The following is an 879-nucleotide window of genomic DNA, read 5'->3' as shown; positions in this document are numbered from 1 at the left end:
GCTCATCCCCACAAGTGCCCTCCTCCATGCCCATCTCCCCCCTCCCCCCACACCCATCAGTCCTCAGTTTGTTCTCGGCATTCAAGAGTCTCTCATTGGGGCGCCTGGGTGGCTTAGTCGGTTAAGCGTCCGACTTTTGCTTAGGTCATGATCTCGCAGTTCCTGGGTTCGAGCCCCACATTGGGCTCCGTGCTGACAGCTAGCTCAGAGCCTGGAGCCTGTTTCAGAGTCTGTCACTCCCTCTCTCTCTGACCCTCCCCTGCTCACGCTGTCTCTCTCTCTCTCTCTCTCTCCTAGAAATAAATAAAACATTTTAAAAAAATTAAAAAACAAAAAGAGTCTCTCGTGGTTTGTCTCTCTCCCCCTCCCTCACTATTTCCCCCCTTCTTCTCCCCTGCGGTCCTCCGTTAAGTTCCTCCTAATCCTCCTATATGTGCAAACATATGGTATCTGTCCTTCTCTGCCTGACTTATTTCACTCAGCATAACACCCTCAAGGTCCATCCACGTTGCTACACATGGCCAGATAAAAACATTGGTTAGATGCCACGAAGTAGGTGGCAATGCCTTAACCATATGCGTGTTGTCAGGCCCGAGGGCCTCTTCCATCTTTGTCAAGGGGAGTGCTAACCTTCTCTCCTTCCATACAACACCCTCAAAAAACTTTCTGAACTCATGTGCCAGTTAATCAATTTACTGCCTCTCAGCTCTGAACTCACCCTTCAGTACATGCTTTACAATGATTGACTGGACTCTGAGCATTTCTTCTTCACACTGAACACTATGTTCAGCTCTGTCAGTCGAGGGCAATGGAGAAACATTAGAGGGGGAAGGAGTTTCTCTTCCTGGCTTTGGTGTGCTGCTTGCTCCTGCTGCGCCA

The 879-nt window shown here is 49.7% G+C and overlaps 1 non-coding gene across 1 annotated transcript; it reads right to left on the bottom strand.

Annotated features, from left to right (window-relative positions):
* Positions 1–526: 526 nt before the first annotated feature.
* On the bottom strand, positions 527–652 carry LOC144238967 (U6atac minor spliceosomal RNA). The gene has a single exon (XR_013337272.1). It is a non-coding gene; the product is annotated as a U6atac minor spliceosomal RNA (small nuclear RNA).
* Positions 653–879: the final 227 nt, after the last annotated feature.

The sequence above is a fragment of the Crocuta crocuta genome, unplaced genomic scaffold, assembly GCF_008692635.1.
Source record: "Crocuta crocuta isolate KB4526 unplaced genomic scaffold, BGI_CrCroc_1.0 scaffold382, whole genome shotgun sequence".
Lineage (NCBI taxonomy): Eukaryota > Metazoa > Chordata > Mammalia > Carnivora > Hyaenidae > Crocuta > Crocuta crocuta.
Note: the sequence above shows the minus strand (reverse complement) of the source record. Positions and strands in the feature narration are given on the sequence as shown.